Raw genomic sequence first — 8,576 nt, forward strand, 5'->3', positions numbered from 1 at the left:
CCTTCGGTCCCGTAGCGCCGTGCTCGCCCCTCGGTCCCGTAGCGCCGTGCTCGCCCTTCGGTCCCGTAGCGCCGTGCTCGCCCTTCGGTCCCGTAGCGCCGTGCTCGCCCCTCGGTCCCGTAGCGCCGTGCTCGCCCCTCGGTCCCGTAGCGCCGTGCTCGCCCCTCGGTCCCGTAGCGCCGTGCTCGCCCCTCGGTCCCGTAGCGCTGTGCTCGCCCCTTGGTCCTGTAGTGCTGTGCTTGCCCCTCGGTCCCATAGCGCTGTGCTTCTCCAGTTGCCTTTCGTTTTTCCCAGAGAAGCAAAGAGCTTTTCAGTTGTTGCTTTCCCCAGGGTGCTGTGGGGATGTTTATGACTGAACAAACGTGTTCTCCCCTGCAGCCTCTGCCTGTGTTTTGCTCTGCCCAGCAGCTGCACATCTGTTTCCGATGGAGCGATCGCCCGGGTGTGAAGCAGAAAGCGGCGGAGCCACCGCACTGTGTGAGCAGGTAGAGACGGGAAGAGCCAGAGCCTGGGAATGGGGGAAGGTGGAGCGTGTTTCTTGGTATAATGTTGCTGACAGGGCAGGTTTGGGAACCGGGATGCCAGTTCCAGAGGGTGACAAGGGTGTCAGCAGGGGAGGTGCCCGAGGTGGTGCAGATCCGGATGCAGAGGGTTAGAGACGACCGGGGTGCTGCTCGTCTGCCCTCTGCCTGGGTGGAGGGGCAGCTCAGTTCAGCTGAGGACGTTTGACACATTCAGCAAGTGGTAGCAGGAAAATTCAGGATGCTTTTGGCATTTCTTCATTTGGCTTTGAAAGCTGTATGAAGATTGAAACCAGCGAAGGCACCAGGCTCAGCTGCATAATGCTAATTTTGTGTTGCAATTTCATTTAGATAAATTACTCCTGTGAGTTCCTAATAAAAACAGATGTTGGCTTGTGTCAAACTTAGTGAACAATTCTGATAACAGGAGCAGCTATTTTTAGTTTTCTGTTAACCCAACTCAGCCTTACATCAAGTTGTATTAAACCTAGAAGATACAAACAGGATCCATGCTGGTTATTCATTCGCTTCAAAACATGCCAGACCCATCTCTTCCGCTCGGCGTGGCAGGTGGGTGAGGAGTCGCTGGGGGCAGCTTGTTTGTCACAGCTGGAGCAGCAATTGTCCCCACTGTGCCTGCAGCTGGGCCGGGGGCACTGCAGGGGGGCAGCTCAGTCCAGGGACGGGCACAGCAAAGGGCCACGGAGACCAAGAACCTGCCCCACAGAAACAGCTGCCACAGCTGGAGCGAGATGGGTGTGCGGGGCTGCACAGCTGGATGGAGGGCAGTGCAGCACATCTGAGTCGGGTGTGCAGGGCTGCACATCTGGATGGAGGGCAGCGCCGCACATCTGAGTCGGGTGTGCAGGGCTGCACAGCTGGATGGAGGGCAACGCAGCACATCTGTGCCCAGGGCAGTGGTGAACAGCTGATCATCAGCAGGTGTGCACAGCTGGGCGGTGGGTGGGCTGCACAGCTGGATGATGGATTGGACCACACAGCTGGATGATGGGCGGCCCTGGGGATCTGAGAGTACGGGGCAGAGCAGCTGCTGTCCCTGGGCAAAGGGACACGGTGTTCACTGGTTGTCACCTTTGGACGTGGCAGGCGCTGGAGCTGGGGAGCAGCCCCCTGGGAGGTGCCGGGTCTGTCCCTGCCTTGGGAGCGCTGGGCTGCCAGGGGCACAGCGCTGGCCGCCCCTGGTCCTCCCCGCCGGTCTCTGTCCTCTCCGCACGTTCACCGTGCGTCTGCGTTTGCTCCACGTGCCTGGCAGGCTGACGTGTCCAGCCAGCCGTCCCAAGGGCCGTTTGCTGCGGGGGGTGCGTTTCGGCTCCGCTGCCTGAGGAGCGGAGTTTGTCTAACGAAGTCCTGAGCTGTTCCACACTCCAGCAGCTTCTGGGAAACCTCATTGTTCATCTCAATGGTTGGCATTTAGAGTTATGTTACGTGAAGTTTCCTTTACTTCCAAAGCAACTTCAGTAAGGAGAAATGCAATGCAAACACAGCCCTGGCTTCCTCTCCTGCTTAGTTTAGTTGAACTTAGCTGAGACTGTAGAGAATGAACTTTACAATGATCCTGGAGTTTTGCAAGTTTTTCTGTTTTATCTGAGTCCCTTTTCCAAATTTTATCAACTGATAGTTGCTTTGACATGAAGTGCACAGCTACAAACAATTAGCACGCACAATTAGACCTCTGTTTATACCCGTTTTTGTCTCCATGGGAAAAGTTTTATTTCAGCTCCTGATTATTTCGAAGCAATTTGCAGAAGCAAGCGCTGTTAGGAACAGGAGGCTGGTGGCGCTTGGGGTGAGCTGAGCGCGCTGCTCAGCAAATCAGAAATAAGCGTGAATTCCTTTCACTTGACTTCACTTGCTGTGGATCAAGTTTGATACTAATGGCAAAAATAGGTCAAGCTTTTAAAAACATTGAGGTCTTGCTGTGTGGTGAAACTGGATAAAAGTGGCAAGAGAAAGATTTGGGGTTTTTTTCCTTGATATCTGAATTGGAATAATTTTAATAATTGCATTATCCCTTGAAACCAAGGGAAATCAACCCGGTGGGGCGGGTGCTGTCTCTGGCCCAGCGCGGTGTGTGACACGAACGCACCGTCCCTGCATCGCGCTGTGGTGTCATAGACACGTACAGGGCAGGGGGAAAGGAGAGGCAATTAAATGATCCCGCAGCTACTTATACACCTGCCTAACAGCAGCTGGATTATTAAAATCAGTAAATTAGCTGTGATTAGTACATTTGGCTGAAGTACGGAAATGTAGCTTGTGGATGTTATATCACCAAGAAATATGGAGAAGACACTGCTGCTGACCAGCAAAGTAGTGATCAATAGGTAAAGCAGGAGAGAGGAAAGAAGTCGGAAGGATGTAGGACCCCAGGAACGCTCCTGAAATGTTCCTGTTTGGAGAATCACCCAAAGTGGTTTTTGTTGCAGCAAACTCCTCCACTGGAATGTGTTTGCATCAGAACCCGGTGTGGTATTTATGAAGTCAAGGCATTTGGTGTTTCTGCCAAAGCCCTTTGAGTGCTGCTGCACTGAGCTGTGAGTAAGGCTGTGAGTAAAGCCGTGAGTAAAGCCCTGAGGAGGGAACGAGTCAGGCAGTCGCTGCTCCACTCTGCGCCCACAGCCACCGTGGTTTGTGAGGCACCCGGGGCAGGAGCAGGGGCAGGAGCAGAGCTCTCCCGGGGCAGGAGCAGCAGCAGGAGCAGGGGCAGGGGCAGGGGCAGGGGCAGAGCTCTCCCGGGGCAGGAGCAGGGGCAGGGGCAGGGGCAGGGGCAGGGGCAGAGCTCTCCCGGAGCAGGGGCAGCAGCAGGAGCAGGAGCAGGAGCAGGGGCAGGAGCAGAGCTCTCCCGGGGCAGGAGCAGGAGCAGGGGCAGGGCTCTCCTGGAGCAGGAATACGGTGCTCGGCTCTATGTTCTAATGAAGTCCTGCATGGCTCAGATCCTGTGGAAAACACCGGAAGGCTCTGAAGTGGTTTCAGCAGGAGTGTGAGCCCTCGGGGGACACGAGGACCAACAGCACAGACCCCCAACTCAGTCCTGCGAGCCCGACCTGAGAGCGGATCCCAGGCGGCGGAGGGGACTCCAGGCGCTGCAGTGAGGCAGGGGACGAGGTTCCTGCTCAGTAGCTCCCAGTCTAACGCAGCCAAACTCTGAAAGGTTGCTTCACCTTATTTTCCTTCCCATCCTTTCGTCTGATGTGACTGAACAGGAATTCTTCCATCTGCTCCCTCATTGTATAACACAGATGTACTTTGATTTGCGAAGGGGATGCAGTTTTAACTAGAATAGTAGAAAGCATGTTGGTAGTTGAACAGTTGTAAAATTAGAAGAAAACCCAAAAGAGACAAGGAAATAGCTGGTATTAAAGTGGTAGAATAATCTTATCCTGTAATAGTATCCTGTGCAGCTTAAAGCAGCTCTCTTCAGCTGCTGTCTGTCAAACCCTATCAGGAGTGTAAGGTGACATTATGAAGTCTCCAGATATATTTTCATGTCATTTATCTGATTTGTGTCATTTGATAAATTGCATGTTTGTGAAACCGGCGTTCTTCACCGTGAGTGTTCGTCTGCTGCGCTGGTGTCAGAGTTCTGTGCTAGAGACAACAGCAGCAGCTGAGGAGCTACCGCTTCACAAGATCTTAGCACCTTCTTACTAAAAACCTTTATTCATTTTCCAGCAGACTTGGTATAAAAGATTGATGAGATACACGAAGATACATAAGGTGAGTCTTCCTCAAATCTGCAGCAGGGCATTGAGTGGGAATGCATTTAAAATTCCCTTCAGGTTTTAGTGGTTTTAACTGCATTGAGTTACTAAGTTGGAGCCTTTTGGTCCCCCCAAATTCCGCTGCAATAGGTGTTACCCCCTGTTCAATATGTATAACCTGGTTTGGACAGCGGGTGGTAAATCTCCCTTCCTCACCTTACAAGGGTCCTGTTGTGGTTTATGACCTTAGGTAAAACCGTTCTGGCAAACACAAGACAAAAGGTATCTTAATTAACGTGACCGTATTGTGACTGGTGCCAGTGAGTCACTGGAAGCTCGATAATGGCACCCAGGTCAGTCAATGACTTTCCTGGGGACCCAGTGTAATGGCTCACTCGTTCAGTAAAAACATCCCCATAAAAACAGAGCTTCAAAGCAAACTCCTGAATGCTTGTGTTAGGCGTTGTGTTTGATCCCAGATAACACTGAGCTGCTGTATCAATCATAGCTATTAAGAAATAAATACTGTGCAGCTCTTGGCTCTGTGCTGGCAAATTCTGGGCACACCAGTGATGGGTGTAGGACTTTAACAGCTTCACTTGAGCTTTACTGCACAGTGACCACCACATCTGCTGAGGAATAAATCATCTATTTGAATAGTGCAAATGAATAGATTTGGTCCTGTATTGTAATTTAACTCGAGTTTTCAAATTTGTCTTTGTTATTCCAGAAAGGGAAGAGAACAGAATGAATAACTCAGCAATGTGACATGGCATAATTAAACACGTTTCTGACCGTGCCCATCTATCTGTCTGTCCGAGTTGCGGCCCTGCCTTCCTCCAGAGCAGCATGAGGCCTGTCGGTGCTTTTGGCACCAACGTTTTAAAAGCCCTGGCTGGTCCCTTGCAGTCCTAAGCTGGTATTTGTCAGGAGGGACTCAACAGATTTGGGACTGTGACTTTGCTGCCAAGGAACTGAAGAAGATGGAGTTTATCAGCCCACTCTTTAGTAGAAGCGAATGAAAGCCCCCCATCTTGAGCCGGCTGTGCCAGAGGCGCGTTTGCCGTCCCTACATTGAGCCCCTGGAGCGCCGCACGGCCCGGGCGGCAGAGCCGCTGCTGCCGGCTCCTGGAGCCGCAGGATCGAGGGCGCGCGTCCAATCCGTGTGATGGAAACACAGACGCCAGGAGACTTTAAGGGTAGGTTAAAATCTGGCTCTAAGACTGGTAGTTGAATGGACACACAACGTAATTACAGATTAGAGGTGCGAAGTTGCAGAGCAATTGCAGTTGTCTCTCAGTGTACACCTGTCAGCCTCTGCTGGGGACTCTGCTCAGCGCACCAGTTCTGGCGAGATGGGAATGATTCGAAGAGCAGCTACAATGATTAAAGCCAGGATAGGATTTATGAGCGAAGATTAAAGAATTCAATATGTATAACCTGGTTAAATGATGGCTTAAGGGGAAGTATAGCTCTTTATGAGTGTTACAGGTATCAGAGACTGGAAGGACCGTTGGTCACGTCACGGGCAGCACTGCTGACAGCAGGGAGATGGTGCTAAGAGAAAGTGAGTTTTCCAATGCTGGTGACCGCACGTGATCAGGTTTAGGTGTAAGGGAAAACCGAGGTCTCAGTGCACGGAGATGACGGGGATGTCTGGGATCTGTGGAGACCTCTCCAGTGCTCTGGTTCCAGGCACCAGGTCCCTGGCAAACGGGGACAGGGCTGAGCTGCCCGCCTCTGCTGGTCCTGGTGTCATTGGGGCCACATGGGTTGTGCGGCACCGTCCTCGTTGGTCCTGATGCACGGTTCACATCAATTTCTAAGGCGGAATGTGGGGATTCACACTGGCTGTGAAAGGTGTAGATACCGAGTAGAAGAGGGACAGGACAGGGCTGGTCTGACCTTGGGTCCCAATTACAAACAGGGCAGGTTTCCAGGCTGGGGGATGGATGAGCTGGGTCAGTTTGCCAGATTAACCAGGCTAGAAATCAAAGGAATTAATGCTGGAATTAAGTACAAGCTGTGGTGTAGCAGGGCAGTCTGGAACGCCCAGAGAAGTACCCGCACCGTGATGTGCTTGTTGTTGTCACTGTCTCCACGTTGGTGTATTTCCTATTATACTCACAGTTTTATTGCCTGTACTCGGGAATGTGTAGCCCTGCACACTGATTGTAAGTTGGAGAGGCTTTTAATACTTCATTGAAAAATATCCTGTCATGATTAAAGACAGAAAATGTCATTGTTTTGTTCGCTGAGACCTGTATCCAAGTCTATCATCAAACCAGTTATGGAAAACAGACTTGGGAATGATAATCCATACTGCATTGCACCCCCTGCACTGTGTGGCTTTTGGGTTTTCATTTGTTTTCTTTTTCGTTCTTCTCAGATGAAGAAGAAATACAGTTTTTTGATATGAGCTTAAACCTCATATTAGGAATAATATTTATTTCAAAATCCAAATGTTATGCTGACTGAGCACCAAACTTGTTTTTCAATTACCTTAGTTCTCTTCCTAAAAGCGCTGCCTTTTCTAGGTAATTTGTTTTTATACCTCACCCAGAGCTCTGAAAATGCAGGGAGGCGCTTTTATTGTGAGCCCTGAGCAACGACTGGAAGTCAAACAGCAGCAGCCAAATGTCTGCGAGCTGGCTGGAAACGGGGCTTTCTGGAGGCTGCGAGGGTGAGTTCCTGCGGGATGGATGCGGCTGGGACTGGGGGGTCCCCGTGTGGCTGGGACTTGGGGGTCCCTGTGTGACTGGGACTGGGAGTCCCTGTGGGCTGGGATGAGGGGTCCCCATGTGGCTGGGATGGGGTCCCCATGCGGCTGGGATGGGGTCCCCATGGGCTGGGATGGGGTCCCCGTGTGGCTGCTCCAAGCCCCCGGGCACTGCGGTTTGTGTTCCATGACCGATGCTCTCTCACCGTGTCCCTGTGCCCAGCGCCCCCTGTTCCCGTCCTGCGTCTCCATCACAGAGCAGCCGGTGGGACCTGGGCTCTGTCCGTCATTGTCCTGCAGGTTTAGACTGAGATGAGAGCCAGCTTTGCCAAGTCGCTGTATTCGGATGGAGTGCAGAGTCGCAGGGTGCCCTGGGTTGGCAGGGATGTTCAAAGAACATCTCGTCCAGCCCCCGCTGTGGGCCGGCACAGCCTGCACCGGATCAGGCTGCGCAGAGTCCTCCGTCCTCAGGTAGAGAATATTTTGTTGCTCTCTATGGGAATTGGGTTCATACATTAAACAAGAAAAATAGGTACTAGCCTCTAGGAGCTCTTCTGATACATCCTGAAATAAAACCTAAAAAGAATATGTGAAAAGCAGAGGAAATATCCTTATTAAATAGCCAGGATGAAACACGGCTATGTGATGAGAACATATAATGTGATACGGGCATTTCAACTAAAAATATACAAAATCATTTCCCAAAGATAGGCATCATGGGTGAAATTGCCTTCATACATCACACTAATTAAAGCCTATGAAATATCTTGTGACTGTCAGTTGGTATTTACGTTTCTCTTCGACCATCTGATAGCGGCTACCGACTTGACGGAACAGAGGAGCCTTTGATTTCTCTGCACGTCCGCGTCTCGTGTCACACCCGCGTTGCACTGACAGACATCCGCTGAGCTCTGAAAGGCTGTCGTGGAGTCCGTCGGATGGTTTTTCTGAAGGATTTTTCCATCGGGTTCCAAGGCTCTTGAACTAAATCTGCTCCGGGAGGCTCCTTGAACACGGCAGCAGCAGCTGGCAATTTTTGCCTCTCTCTTCTCTCAAATCTCTGTCCAGGGAGGGCCTGGCTGCAGTTCCCTTGGGCCCTGCTGGTGTCTCCAGGCCAGCCCTGGTGCAGAGACCCCGCGGGGCCACGTGGCCAGGGGTGGATGCCGGAGCTGAGCATCATTGCCCTCCCGCTGCAGCCGCCCCGGCGCGGCCCCCCGGGAAATCAACGGGCAATGAAGCAGCCGGTGCCCAGAGAAAATGGGCTGGGGATCAGAACGGCATTTCTGCTGGAAATGGTGCTGTTGCCTCCGCACAGCCGGCTTTTGATGTATTTCTGTTGTCTTTAGAAAAATGGAGCTCCAGGTAGCAACCCTGCATCTTAACAGAATTGTCAGCAAATGGCTCTTGTTCCAGTGTTTCGGTGCCATTTTTCCTGAGCTGCCTTTATAATGAATGGTGAATCTTTACACGCCCCGCGCGAGTTACCGCGATCCAAATCTGTTCTGGAAATAGTCTGTCTGACAGCCCCTTTATTGGCACGGCGGCTGTTTGGATGAGAAACCCGTGCGGGAGGTGCAGGAGCTGCCCTGGGTGACGGCGAGCGGGAGCTGGCGG

The 8,576-nt window shown here is 52.0% G+C and overlaps 1 long non-coding RNA gene across 3 annotated transcripts; it reads left to right on the forward strand.

The window, feature by feature from the left end:
- Positions 1-375: 375 nt before the first annotated feature.
- On the forward strand, positions 376-8,576 carry LOC139829102 (uncharacterized). 3 transcript variants are annotated; one of them, XR_011741362.1, is made up of 6 exons: positions 376-485; positions 4,218-4,259; positions 4,974-5,442; positions 6,807-6,926; positions 7,263-7,433; positions 7,777-8,576. It is a non-coding gene; the product is annotated as an uncharacterized lncRNA (long non-coding RNA). The 3 variants fall into 3 exon arrangements; XR_011741361.1 differs by having other exon boundaries at positions 384-485; positions 4,215-4,259; XR_011741363.1 differs by having other exon boundaries at positions 384-485; positions 4,215-4,259; positions 6,823-6,926.

Source organism: Patagioenas fasciata, chromosome 14 (assembly GCF_037038585.1).
Source record: "Patagioenas fasciata isolate bPatFas1 chromosome 14, bPatFas1.hap1, whole genome shotgun sequence".
Taxonomy (NCBI): domain Eukaryota; kingdom Metazoa; phylum Chordata; class Aves; order Columbiformes; family Columbidae; genus Patagioenas; species Patagioenas fasciata.